This window comes from Ambystoma mexicanum, chromosome 3p, assembly GCF_040938575.1.
Source record: "Ambystoma mexicanum isolate Mex_15411 chromosome 3p, UKY_AmexF1_1, whole genome shotgun sequence".
Lineage (NCBI taxonomy): Eukaryota > Metazoa > Chordata > Amphibia > Caudata > Ambystomatidae > Ambystoma > Ambystoma mexicanum.
This window is the reverse complement of record NC_090925.1, coordinates 921,278,893-921,293,298: the sequence shown is the minus strand read 5'-3', so window position 1 is coordinate 921,293,298 and position 14,406 is coordinate 921,278,893. Positions and strand designations below refer to the sequence as shown.

General features: G+C 45.3%; 1 long non-coding RNA gene across 4 annotated transcripts in view; it reads right to left on the bottom strand.

Annotated features, from left to right (window-relative positions):
* The window catches only part of LOC138581119 (uncharacterized), a 137,852-nt gene that overhangs the window by 76,592 nt on the left and 46,854 nt on the right, over positions 1–14,406 (bottom strand). The window contains exon 3 of one of the 4 annotated variants that reach the window (XR_011304446.1): positions 11,381–11,455. The exons of the other annotated variants lie outside the window; for them this stretch is intronic. This is a non-coding gene — a long non-coding RNA (uncharacterized lncRNA). Of the gene's footprint in view, positions 1–11,380; positions 11,456–14,406 lie in introns of those variants that run through there. 4 annotated transcript variants of the gene reach the window in all.

Below are 14,406 nucleotides of genomic sequence, written 5' to 3'. Positions count from 1 at the left end.
GACTACCCAAAGCGTGCGCATGGACAGTAAAGAGTTTGTAAATACTTTTTTCCATGCCTTACCCAAATACATAATGACCCAGCTAGTGAGAAATTTTCATGAGAAAAGGTCACTAGACTGGGTCATTAAACAGGATACTCAGATCTATGAGGTGCAGAAGCTCATAGAAAATAAAAATAACGCCCAGAAAAGCCCCAAATCGACCAGCACCCCTGCTGCTGCCAAGGTGGCAGAGGTAAAGGTTGCCCCCATTTTAGATTTGGAGATGGGGGGCCTAAAAACCTGCCTGCACCGAATAATGCTCAGCCCAGAAGGCCCTTGGGCTAGTCACAGACAGGGAGTCAAGGAGGTAGTCCCACAAATGGGGTCCCTCGCTCCCCTGACTATGTAAGTCCCCGCTACAAGGGAAACCGACCCATCCTGGGGTATGTGTGGACCCCTCCAACCCAAGGGGGGGGATGCAACCAGGCACCCAACCCAGGGAACTTCCCTCCTAACTTCCCACAGGAGGGCAGAAATTCACCAGACCCTGGGCAGAACTTTTTTCCCAGGTATCCACCCAATTTCCAGCCCCAAAATCATCCATCCTTCTTTCCCCAATTCCCTGAGCCCAGACCACCTAATCCTGGAGAGGGGAGTCCAAGGGTGGAGGTGTACCCAAATCTTCCCAACCTGGGGTACTACCAGAGAAGGGATAGCTACCCTTCCCGGGATCAGCCCAGGGGAGAAAATAGAACCCTGTATCAGCCTGAGCGGGTTTCACAGTTAGAGCGCCAGGTCCAAAATATGGCACGGATCTGGGTCACATGCTGAGGGCTCAACAGAACCCTCAGATGAGCATGCCAGCGCAGAATGCCCCAAACTCTGGGCCTAGTGCTCCAGAACAATGACGGGGGGAGCACCCCGATAACCCACCGGTTCCCAGGGAGGAGGCACAAGGGAAGGGGGGTGTAAAGCCTTGGAGGAACCTTCCTTCCCCACTTGTAAACAGCCCCTGGAAACCCAGGAACCGGAAACAAAATCTCCTACCCCTGAAAGTTTGCCACCCAAGGAGCAGAGAGGAGGTAGGAGAAACAAAGGACCGAAACAGACCCAGTTTGTGGAGGAGGCACAGATATTCCAATTTGAGGGAGAGGGATCCTCAGAGGATCCTGGGAAAAGGATCTTCTCCTTCAGAGATGGGGGAACTCCTCCCAAAGAAAGATGGGTCCCAAGGGATTCACATCTCGACTGAGCTAGCGCCGCCCATCATCTCATCCTAGAACCCACCGCATCAAAATCCCCTGGTTCAAACCCATCCTGGTGACTGCCTCCAAAAAGGGGGGGCAGCCCAGAACCGGAACCAGGGGAACCCACAATGGCTCTGATTTCCAGTTGCCAACTTTTTCTTGCAGATTCCCATGACTCTCCAAGAATTCTGCCCAGATCTCTTCTCTCGCAATGTCCAAAACTAAAAAATTAGCCCACCAGTTGTCCAAAAATGTGCATTATCTGTGCTCCCTTGAGGAGAAGGAGGGTAGATACTATGCCCCGGTACAAGTGCAGGGGCAGGGTACAATTCTGGCACTGGTGGACACTGGATGCCAAGCTACTCTTCTGTCCAGAAGGACCTTTGATGAAAGAAATGCAAGAAGGGGGGAGAATTACCAAATTCCTCTCACCTCTCTTCCTGGACAACTTCAGAACTTTGACGGGAAGGAAATTTCCGTCGAGGGGACTGCAGATTAGGACATCAAAATTGGGCGACACAAGGTGAAACACCCGGTCATAGTAGTGACTCCAGAGGGTACCCCTTGTTTACTAGGGAATGGCCTCCTGAAAGGATTGTCACCCCTAATAGATTGCGTAAACAAGGTCTTCTGGACCCAGACTAGCCGACCAATAAAATTAAAACAGAGCGTCAACTATGTTAGTTTAAACGGCACCTGCCACATGGCTGAACAAAAATCTGACCAAGTAGAATTTCACTTCCAGAACAACCAAATTCCAGACATGACAGTAATAGCAGAAGGACAACAGACTGGTGATGGGGGGTCCTCTCTATTTCTGAAAATCAACCTTCATTCCAGTTTAAGGTGGTATTCCACACTGGAAGAAAACACTCTGAAATTCTTTACTAATCCACAATCAGACATTCCCACTCCAATAGTCCAGAAAGATGTGAAATCAGCTCAGAGCCTGGCTGATATTCAGCAAATTGGAGAGAAGTTGTTCATCCCTGTTCAGTTAAATGATGGGAAGGACTCTGTTCTCGCCCGAGTGTGTGTGAACAACGGTAAGAGCTTCATCAGCGAAGCCATGTTCCGCCAACTCCCAAAAGATCCAGCCATTCCAACATTCAAACTGAAAGACAAATGGGAAATGGATCTGGAAACACCCAATTCCAAACATCTCCTGCCAAGCAGGTGTATGCTCAAAATCTCCATTGGCAACAAGAGCATAGTCCATAATTGTTGGGTCGTGCAAGACGTCACTGCCGTGTTTCTTAGGCAGTGATGTTCTCAATCACTTTGCCATTAGTTTGGACCTAATAAACTTCAAAGCTTGGTCCCGATTAGCGGACAATCCCATGGGCTTTGATGATTCAGAAAAAGCATTTAGGTCAGCTCAATTGCTACCTTTTGCAATTGAAATTCAGATTAAAGAGGAAGTCACCATCCCAGAAAGGACCTGACATTTCTCCCTGGAAGTGAAAGTTAAAAGAGGACAAACATTGAAAAACCCTGATGCTTATATTCATCTAAATGCTTCTCTCCAACAGCAAGGGTTGGGGGTAAACCCAACACCATTAGTCAACATAGAACAGGACACCATTCCAATAGAGGTGGATAACAGCGACTTAAAGAGTATTACTCTAGCCACAGGCACCATTATTGGAAAGGCGGTTGATGACCGACATTTTTCCATTGATTCAGGAAATTAATTGTTAAGACCAATCCGCAAGGACTGTTTTGACAGTGACAGGGATGACAATACAACACCAGACAGGATCTTTATCCGGCATGGGGGTAACTTCCTGCCCTTATGGTAAGGAAGATGTGACTTGTGACTTCAGAAGGGATGAGGTGATTTTCCAGGTCCATGAGGGCTGCCTTTCCCACTTGAAGCCTCCAGTTCAAATCAGGACTCTGACCAGGGACTTCACCACCCAGCTAGAGGAGGCTGCTGAGATAGCAAAACCAGAAGTATTTCCAGGCTTCAGGCAGATGGTGGAAGAGAGAGTCAACCTAGCTGATGCCTGTGTGACTCTGGAACAGAAGCAAAAGTTGAAACAAGTTTTCTTGGATTTCCAAGATCTCTTCGTGGTGGACTCATATGACTGTGGTCGCACCGACATCCACACAACAACAATTCCCACGGACCCTGGCATGACTCCAGTGTTTGAGAAGCAATATCGCTTGCCTCTCGCATCCATGGAGTCCCTTACTGAAATATTTAAGAATCTTGAGTCCCGGGGAATATTCCGTCCAGTCCACAGCACCTTCAATAATCCGGTGCTGGGAATATTGAAGCCAAACGGCCAGTGGAGACTCTGCGCCGACCTTAGGGAGCTCAACAAATGGGTCCATACTTCCCGATGGCCTCTTCCCTACATTGACCAAGGGCTGGCCCAGATCCAGGGGTCACAGGTATTCACTTCAATAGACCAATGACCAATGGATACTGGACCGTGCCTGTCAGTAGGGAGGACCAATGCAAAGTGGCTTTTACTTTTGGGGGCCAGCAGTACACATGGACCCGAACTCCATTCGGATACCTCAACTCCGGCAATGAATTCAAAATTTACCTACACAAGGCCATGCCTGACCTGGGTGCAAAGGGTAACCTGGCTTATGTAGATGATATCCTCATCAAATGTTCATCTGTGGAGGAACACATAGCGGAGATCCGTTATGTTCTGACATAGTTGAGGGCCGCCGGAGCAAAACTTTCCTTTCAGAAAGCGCAGTGATGTAGAACCTGTGTTAATTTCTTGGGGCATGAGATTACTCCTCAGGGTCTCTGTCCCTAGGACAAGAAAGTGGAAGCACTTCAGAAACTAAAGGACCCCACAACTCTGTGGGAACTAAGGAGCCTCCTTGGACTGACTAATTATAGCAGAATGTTCATTGAGGGCTATGCAGAGATCACCAGACCCGTGATTCATCTCTTGAAGGGGGGGGTCAAGTGGGAATGGGGTCCAGAACAATCCGAGGCAGTAAGACAGCTCAAAAGAAGACTCTCACAAGCGCCTTGCCTAGCTTACCCTGTCAGAAACAAGGAGTTTTTCTTGGAGACAGGGTTCTCTAATACATGCTTGACTGCAGTATTATATCAAAAGCATGACAAGGTCAATAAAGTAATCTCCTATGCGAGCAAAACTTTATCCTCTGTGGAGGAAAAATTCAACGATTGTTTGAAGGCCTGGCTGACTTGCATGATTGTGCCAGAGAAAACTGTCTCGAGGACGAAAGTCTAAAAATCAAGGACAACATGGAGGCATACCTTAATTCCCCCCACAAAGTCTTTGAAGAAGGCAAGTGTGAGGGAATGCCCACTGTCTATGTGGATGGATGCTCTTACCATGTTGACAACAACGGGGAAAAAGAACTTGTGGCCGGCGTAGGGAATGCATGGGTGAATGAGTCCCCAGAACCCTCCGCTGGGTACAAGATTGGTCCCCGAAGTAGTCAGGTGGCAGAGTTGATGGCTGTGCACCAGGCCGTCCTCACTGCTGTCCAACATCAACTCCACAAACTGGTCATAATCACAGACTCAGATTATGTACGGAACGGGTTCGTGGAGCACCTGGTTAATTGGAAAACCAGAGGCATGTTATGTGCTAAGAACAAACCCTTGAAAGATGGGAACTTAATTCAAAACATTGATGATCTGGTCACCGTGAATGGGATGACCATCTACTGGAAGAAGATCAAGGGTCATTCCAAAGTAGAGGGACCAGAAAAAACTGGAAATGACTTAGCTGATCAGCTGGCCAAAACCGGGGCCATCAAGGGAATCTAATAGAGATTGAGTCCCTGTTGGGGGAAATCCAAGTCACTGCTATCACTAGGTCCCAGACAAATGCTCACAATGATCTTTCAACTGCACGATAGAGTAAGGAGACCCCAGATGCTGATTTGATTACGGCTCAGAAGGGGGATCCAATAATTGGTAAGTTTTACCAACACATTGAGGACCCTGAGAACTTTCCCCTGACGGATACTTATTACATTGGGAAAGAGGACCTTAGAGTGTTGATGAAATGTCCAAAAATGTTCTGAATCCAAGCCGGTTGGTTGGTAAGGAAATCCCAAGCTGGCCATGATCAGTGGGTGGTCCCTACCTCATTCCGAAGCCTGATGTTAAGTCACGCCCATGATGCAGCCACCGCCGGTCATAGGGGGTTTCATACAACACTTGAGATCTTAAGAGAGGTTGCTTACTGGCCACACATGGGGCAGGACCTCGACCAATACTTGAAGGGGTGTCTTGTGTGTGCACAATTTCAGCCAATATCCCTCACACACCGTGCGCCTCTCCAAAAGAGGGGGATGACACTGCCATGGTCAGATTTGCAAGTCCACTTCATAGGCCCCGTGATTCGCTCCTCTAGGGGAAATAAGTACATGTTGACGGTGACATGCTTATTTACTAAATGGGTGGAATGTCTCCCTGCCCCAAACTGAAAGGCAGAAACAGCAGCTGCCCTGATGATCAACCACATCTTTTCGCATTTTGGTCTACCCCAAAGGATTGAGCGAGACAGAGGTAGCCATTTCACCAGCAAAGTGATGACAAAGATGTGGGAGATACTGCGGGTTAAAAGGAAGCTACACATTGCTTACCGGTCAGCCTCTTCTGGTGCAGTAGAATGTTACAACCAAACCATTGTGAGCATATTAAAAAAGTTTGTGGCAGATTCTGGGCCAAGTTGGGATATCCGATTACCTCTGGTCCTAATGGCCATCAGATCTACCCCTTCATCTGCAACTAAAATGTCACAGTTTGAGCTGATGACTGGACGCAAGATGGTGCTTCCCCAGCATTTGCTTTACAGGACCCAAGAGCAAACCTTGATCAATGCCTCCACAACGCATGAGTATGTTGAAAATTTAAGGAAACACCTCCAACATGCTTTTGCCTATGCTCAGCGAAACCTAGAAAGATCAGCCGATAGCATGAAGACTCACTATGATTTGAAGACTACTAGGAAAGAATACCATGTAGGGGACCAGGTTTATCTATACAATTTCCAAAGGAACCAGGCCAAACAGCGGAAATGTCTGCCTACACGGAAGGGACCTTTTGAAATTGTAGACAAGATCTCCCCAGTCGCCTACAAGATCCGCATCCCCAAGGGTAGTTTGGCGGAAGGGGAAGACAAGTGGATCCATATAAATCAGCTAAAGTGTTGCCATCCCAGGCACACTCTGCAGCAACTGGAGGAGTCCTCTGCAATCCCAGAGGGGGCAGCTCCAGAGTAATACAAGTCCCACCCTAAAATATTCCACATATAGCCTATACAATTCTATGACTCTTGAATGCAAATGTCTCCTGATGCATAAAATGTATATGTTCGCCCCACCATTAATAGTAGTGGGGAAATGTCTACAAATGTGTTTCTGCCGCTTTTGTTTTGTCATCCTAGAAGAGATGAAACCATGGAGACTGACCAAGAAGGACGACCCAGGGACCGGGAGAAAAGATCCGAGGGGCCCGAGGTACCGGCCGAAACTCCCATCAGGACCGGCAAGGAGAAGCGATCGATCCACCCGGATGGAGCAAAAGATGCTGAACTGTGCCATCTGCAGAATCGGAAGAAGATGATGCGGACATCCCAGCGCGTGGGTCAAAACATCTTATGCACCCTACTCCCCCTCGACTCGAAATCAAAGTGCAGTCGGGCGGGGGGGCTTGTCAGGTGTATCGACCCACGTTCAAGTTATTATGCTGCAACATTGGTGCTGTGGGCTTAGAGAATCCAAGATGGCCGAAAAGCCCACATTTGCACCAGAATCCAGGAAAACCGCACAGTTTTTGCGCACACCAAAATGGTTGCCTGACCTGACACCCACCAGTGCGAGCGTGATGAGCCAGAAGCGCCATGAGTGAAACGTGGTGCCAAAGGAAAAACAGCAGTGCCTGTTAGCTGAAAAAGCGCTTTGAAATCACATTTGTTTCTCTGAATGCAAGCTCAAAATGCCTATTTCAAACATTGCAAGATATTTAAAAATCTTACTGAATACCAGCAGACGTCTGGTAGAATAAAGTCTTGTGTGCATACCAAATCTGGAAGGATGAAGAGCCTAAAATAATGTTCATAACAAAACTGGCTGAGCTGTGGATGTCAGCAGCTTAAGGGAAATGGGATTTAAAGCCACTAAAATTGAAATGTTTAAATTAAATGAGTGATTTACTTTGGTGTGTCACATAGGTTGCAACTGTTTAAATGTCATAGTTTTGAACTTAGAATTAGCGTTCTAGCTGCATGTGTCAAAATTGTAAGTTTGATTTGAATGAAGAAAAACTGGAACAAAAGTGACATTTGGCTGAAGCCTGGCTTAAAGGGATTGAATTCTGCCCGGCAACTACCCCCGACAGGAGTTGAAACTTGCCCAGCAACTGCATTCACATGCCTGGCCTGTCTTCTCCTGCCCCCACCAAAAGGAGATTACACCTCTCTGATTGAATTAGGGGAGGGGTACCTGAGACTGCAGGAAACAGAACAATGAACTTTCCTTGGCTCAGGCAAATGCTAAATCAGGGGGTCGTTAATGGCTTCCTCTTGGAAGGAAATGGGAGGGGCGCTGCCTCTGTGAGCCAGCTGAGCTTGGAGGAAGTGGACAAACCAGAAATCCCCCATATGCTTTGGGAAACCACACCCCTCTGGTCCAGAGCATAATTTTAGAAAGATGGATAATTCATAGTTCATAATTGTCAAAATTATATCAATAATCTCATGATTCCTGTGATTTTTCTGTGCACATTTTAAGAGGTGTTAGGACTCTGGTATGTTCTGGGGGGTAGTAGCAGAAAATAGGGTATTACTCCAAATGTATTTATGTTAGAAATCTGACACTTCATCATCTGATACCCATATTCCTTGCGCACATTTGTGTAAATTCTTGAAAAGTTTAGAGGTTGTGTTCTGGATGAAAAGGGCAGAATTCTGTCAGAAGTGAACACAGCATCTTACAAAGACATGGAACGGATGGTTTGGCGCTACAGAAAATATGTTAACTGGACATATAATATTAGAAAAATTGTACATAGATAAATATGCATTTAAGTCAAAAATAGATTTGTATGCAAAGTGACAAGGGGAGTGTTCTTTCTGTATGCCATAAAAAGGATGCCCGATGACTCACAACTCTGTTCCCCAGTCAGGCGACAAAGAATTTTATAGCCTATCAGGATCCTCAGAGGGTTGGGCATAGAAAGTCAGCCTTCCCACCCACTTTCAAAAGACATAAAAAGAGCCACTGAGACCCAGGTAGAGACACTCACTTCCCACTTCAAACTGATTTCCTACGAAGTGCTTTGCCAGAAGACTCCAGAACCAGAACTTAGAATCCAGACTTCAAACCAGAAGAATCCAGGACCAGAACTTAGAATCCAGACTTCAGAACTTGTAGCAGAGAGGACTAGTCCACAAGCTGTATCCTTCAGAGGCCTCAGAATCCAGCAACCTAATCAAACTATTCAACAGCCGGGCAAGCTGTTTGATTCTGGCCTAGAACCCTGTCCCAGAACCCAGAAAGCAGAGATGTATCCAGACCGCTGTGCAGTGCCGATAGAAGACCAGACCCAGATCAGACCGATGTGCAGTGCCAGAACTTTTGCCAAAACCAGAGACCCAGACCAGATCGCTGTGAGCAGAACTGCTACCAGAGACCGTCCGTGGCGAGTGAAGCCCAAACATGACCATATCTTGACGGCCTATTTCAAATTTATAGTGTGAGTACCCACAGAACTGTGCATAGTCATCTCTTAGTTTAAAATAATCTAATTCAAACCATTTTCACCTATTTAGAACTGCATAGAAATCATGTGTCTATTCGGTGATTTCGAACCTGTGAAAGTGTCAATTGCCATTCTGAATCATTATTTTATTTCTGAAAATCTACCTCCACAAAATCATCCGTACCTTTCTACTCCTTATAATTTTTCCGTAATCGCACTTTACGCACTCGGAAAAAGTGCTGTGAATTGCAATTTGAATCAAATTTCTCCACCTGTCAAAATCGCTGTCTTTTGCTGGCAACTGCTGAAATCTGTTTTCAACCTGATAATCCCTCATGAATCACGGATAGTGTTGACCTGAACCAATCTTAAGTAGCTATCACCTACCCTGCATCTCCTATAGGGAATTAAAATCCTTTTTAGCATATTTTCACTTCTTTGCAAATCACATTTAAAGTATTTTTGCCTGTGTTTTAAAATCATCTCTGTTGCTCTAAGCTTGGTAGGGGGGAACTGAATTGGTATTGCATTTGATTGTATTCCTTAAAATTGTGTGCTCCCCTTCCATCTGCTTATATTGCATGGGGGAGAGTGAATTGTCAAAAGAAAAAGTGATCATATTATCTCTTGTGAAAACCATCTCAGTTATTTCTGTGCTGCATTCTTTTCCATCATTGCATTTCCTTGAAACCATAAAAGCATTTTCAGCTACTTTATCCTCTCTATACCAACTCCTAAGTAATTAAAAAAGTGTGCTAGTGTAATATTATCCATTGTTGATCACTGTCATATTCATAAGTGTGCTATCAAATATTAATTTATTTATAAATTGTGATATATATCTTGTGTAATTTTTCAAATAAATCTTTTAATTTGCAAAACCAACCTACTTCTTGGCTCAGTGAGGTCAGGGGGATTCAAAGAGAGGGGCGTTATACAAGGGTTTATCATCCAGATCTATAAACTTGTCATAAAAATATATAAATAAGGGCTCCCTTTGGGCATCACAGACTAGGCACTGACTTAGTTGGAGTATTGAATTGAAGTTGCTTAACAGAGGGAATAGTATCATCAGGTCTGTGTTAGGGGGATACTAGAATCCGAGTGGTGGGGGGTGCATTGACTGTAAGGGTAATGGGGATGTTGGTACAAAAGTATAGATGAGGGGTTAAGAGATGCTTGAGGTAGGTGGGCATGGAGGTACTAGGCTTTGTACAGTCAAATCCTGGTGGTCCCTTGCTTAAGGTGTTTTGTGACTCGCTTGGGTGAGTTTCCTGTTTGGTCTGTAGAGTCTGGATAGCTGGCCAAGAGCGAGCCAGTGGTCTGTTCCGGACATCATTCAACGGGTGTGAGGGTTGGCAAACAATCTCTCTACTGAGTTCATTTGTTCCATAGCTTGGAGCAAGTGTGGTGTTGGTATGAGAGCCAAGATCTGCTGGGGATATTACATTTTTTTCCCACCCATGAGCATGCTTCTTCTTTATGTTGTGGAGCCGCCTTGGCTAGCAAAGCTGGGGCCTAGTTCAGATAAAAAATCATGGCCAAGAGCAGAGGAACTGGTGACAGCATGGTGGGCCTGCTCAGGAAATACTAGCTCTGGCAGGAACACCCACCAGCAACCTTTGCTCATTCATCACCACTCAGGGGGCACATCTTTAAAGCCTAACAAATGGCCATTTGGGGTTGGTGCCTGGTCTACTAAACAAATCAGTGGACATGAGGACAAGAACTGCTGGTGCCAGATTGGCTTGTCCATTTGACCTGATGTGGAAGATAAAGGAGTTCTGTGCTTTTATCTAGGTGGAGACAGACACACACACACACACACACACACACACACACACACACACACACACACACACACACACACACACACACACACACACACACACACACACACACACACACACACACACACACACACACACACACACACACACACACACACACACACACACACACACACACACACACACACACACACACACACACACACTCTCTCTCTCTCTCTCTCTCTCTCTCTCTCTCTCTCTCTCTCTCTCTCTCTCTCTCTCTCTCTCTCTCTCTCTCTCTCTCTCTCTCTCTCTCTCTCTCTCTCTCTCTCTCTTATCCTTGTCACTACTTTGTCAAATAGATCCTGTATAGAATTAAATGTGAATTCACGTTACACCCTACACAGTGTATTATGGGGTATTAGATGTACTAGCACCTGGGCCATCTGATAGGGAGCAGCCAATGAGGTGGTCAGGAACACAGGTTTTACTGCAGTCCAGGCAGGCCATCGGATCCTCTCCCCACCACACTGCACTGTTCTCCGCACTAGAGCCTGCATGACCCTCCAACATCACATCTGCTTCCCCTCATCGCTGTACCCACCAGTGACCATCTACCATGCCCCCCACTTCTTGACCCCCACATACCTTGCTGTTTCGTCCCTCAGCAGTCCTTTGTCACTGTTGCTGCTTTTCTATGTACATTGAGACCAACTTTGTCTGCAAAGCCGAATCCCCTTGAAAGCAAGAATGACAAAACCAGGAGTTTTGGCTTTTCCAATTTCCCATTGCATTTTACATGTATAGGTATGAATGCAATAAATATGTGGACACTGCAGCCCCAGTAATTATTTAAAGCTTCGAAAATGTGTGCAAGTTAGTGTTTGAAGATGCATTACAATAGTAATAGACTTATTTCAAAAAATCCTTTCATGGCTGTCTATGATGTGATTTTACTATGTCTTTTGCTATTGACTTTGGCTGTGCATGCACTAATGTTTACTCTATTCTTTGCAACTGTTTAAGACTTAAAGATACAGACCTGTAGAAATACAGGCTAAGGATAAAAAGTAGTATTGCTGCTTTGTGCCAATGGAGATCATGACCTGCTGCCGTGTGCTACTGAATGAGCAGCAAGACATCTGACTGCTAGACCGATGCCCAGCTGTTGCAAGCATGTGAGCTAAGGAGCATGCGCATGAGGATTGATTCTGAGAGAGGGGACATTTGCAAATGCAAACAAGGATCAGTGTCCAAGAGTGTAAGAGTGGCCGAGAGAGAGGACCAGGGTTCTGGAGAAGGGGTGTGTGCAAGGCTGCAAGAGAGACAAGGTATAAGAGTGTTTGAGAGTGAGTGTGAGAGCGAGAGAGTTAGTGAGACAGAGTGTGAACGAGAGAGAGCGAGGAAATGTGGATTACTGGGTGGGTGAAAACAAATAATCAGGCCAGCCCAGGTGACATACTACAAATACACCCTGAGTTGAGAGGTGTGAAGAGTGCAGGGGAGGGTATGGATGGGAAAAGGAAGGGATGTGGGGGGTGCCTTTTGTGAGCAGGTAAAAATTATTCAAGTCGGGCAACACATAGGTTTTTTTGGGAGCATAAAAAAGGAAACTCAAACAAAGAAACATGAGAAAAACACATACAAAGCATATTTATATAATCATTAAAACTGTACATGGGCACAACTTCAATTACCTGCAGCATGAAATTCCTTGAGGTACAGCATATCCTTCCGTTCAGTTTCTCATACATTGCAGTCAGATGATCTTACTATTTCCCAATCATTAAGATGCTAGATATGAAAACGTTGAGATGGTAGCTACTGCAGATGCAATTCTCTTATGTTACTTTGATCTCCACCTTATCATTGCTACTGATGCATCTCTTACCCCCAAGCACCCAGTGTCCATAAAACTGGTTTTAACAGAAGAGTTCCTTTGGACTTAGGACAGAGTAAAGGACCATGTACAATATCTTCCCTTATTTAACTGGTGGGGTGAGATATAGCCCCTGGATGCAAGAAATACAGAGGCCACAGTCAGTTTTGGGGGCTCACCAAAATACAAGGCCAGTGCAGAAATAAGGTTGGGCATAGCGCCTGGTGAACCTAAATCGCAAATGAAAGAAAGTGGGCTCAATTTCAAAATGCAAAGATATGCGAAATGCATTTCATGAAGGGAAAAAAAGACGCGTGACAATGATGTTTGCCAAATCCATGGAGAGCTGCACCCACACATATATCTTCAATTGGACACCAGAATTATGCTCCCAGCGGCTGAAGTGAAATGGAGCATTTTACATGTAAAATAAATAAAAGAATGTCATTTTCGTTTTTTACCTCATCTAGATTAACAATATACTCAGCAAAATGCTTGCCAGACTTTCAAAGTGTGAAAATGGTTTCTGCTTATCACAAACTCAACTGCATGGGCAATTTCAAGATACACACATGTACTTTTGATACTGTGTGCCTCATAGGATGTCATTTAAAATGCAGTTTACAGGCTGTTTGCTGCAGGGTACATGGGCGGTCATTTCTTCAGATGTGAAACTAAACTCCAGGACCTCCCTCTGTTGCCCTGGAGATTCAAGCCTGGTTGTCTTCATCCATCAATGTCCTTCCTTAAAAATACAAGCAGGAATACTTTTGAGATCAGAAATGTGGTGAAGACCAGATAAAGTCAGGTGTGTTCTGCAGCACATGTGACCTCCAGGTCACAAGTCCTATAAAATAAATCCATTAGTGGCCATTAGGCAGCTCTGCTTATGTGTTGTGCCTAAAGAGAAGCCTAAAAAAAGGAGGGGGAGGCAAAGGAGGAGTGAAACTGCACCTTGATTTAAAATGGGAGAAGTGCATTTTATTGCATAAAATAGACTGCGTACATTGCACAACAGTCATTCCAGGCTTTTATTAAAGGTGACAGTCAATCCCTTCTAGCCATGCTTAAACGATTTTGGTGGGATAAACACAACTAAAGTTATTAATGAAAATGTGATTTGGGCCTCCCCGTGATTCCCAGAGATGCGAAAGTTGATAAAAGCATGCCAATAATAATTAATATGATGCCCGTAAAGTGGCATATTTTTCACTGATATAGTTCCTGAATAAATGAAGAAAAACGGTATCTCTGCACAGAAAGGACATGCAGACTCCAGAATAGTCTCATCTGATTTGCTTTCAAATGTATTTCTAAAAATGTATTCATGCATGTAAAGATTTGAAAATTCAGGGTACTTGCCATGTTGAGATATTTTGAGTTCAGAAATATGACCGAGCCCATCTGTGAAAGTGGGATGATGAAGCTCTCGCCTGCCCAGCTAACCCAAATCACTCCCCCAGCCCCTTGTCCTATCAGCACACAGGTGGGAGTGATAATCAACCAATCCCTTTTGTGAGAATCATGACACATTGTAATGTCATTTGCCCTATAAATAAGTCAGTTTTCATGAGAGCTGGACTTCTTCCAATAATTCCAAGAGGCTGCTATAATCTGGCGAACAATATTCCAGCAGAGGGGCCTAAAGCCTGCATTGGAGCCAGGAACCAGGAGACATAGAAGCTGATTGGGACCTCTTGGAGGACTCGGAGGAGACCTTTGACTGACCCCCTAGCTGTCCCAGTGGTGTGCTGAGGTTCCTGATGCCCAGTTCACAACCTCTCCTGTAAATAGAACCACCTCAAAGCC